This window comes from Antrostomus carolinensis, unplaced genomic scaffold (assembly GCF_000700745.2).
Source record: "Antrostomus carolinensis isolate BGI_N321 unplaced genomic scaffold, ASM70074v2 scaffold20728, whole genome shotgun sequence".
In the NCBI taxonomy this organism is placed as follows: domain Eukaryota; kingdom Metazoa; phylum Chordata; class Aves; order Caprimulgiformes; family Caprimulgidae; genus Antrostomus; species Antrostomus carolinensis.
In genome coordinates, this window is record NW_010333922.1 from 1 (window position 1) to 207 (window position 207).

Sequence of the window (207 nt, forward strand, 5' to 3'; positions counted from 1 at the left end):
GGAGGGAAGGACAATCAGGGATGGCAGAGTCCATCCCGGTGCCCGTGCCAGCCCCACACCGCTCCTGCCCAGCACCGCTGCTATTTTTAAATGTTATTTTTCGATAAGGAGTTGAAAAGTGATTTGATGCTGCCCAGAGCCTCAGCAGAAAGCAAAGTCTATATTGTAGAAGGGTTTATTTTAGCGAGGCCGGGGGCCTGTCCAGGC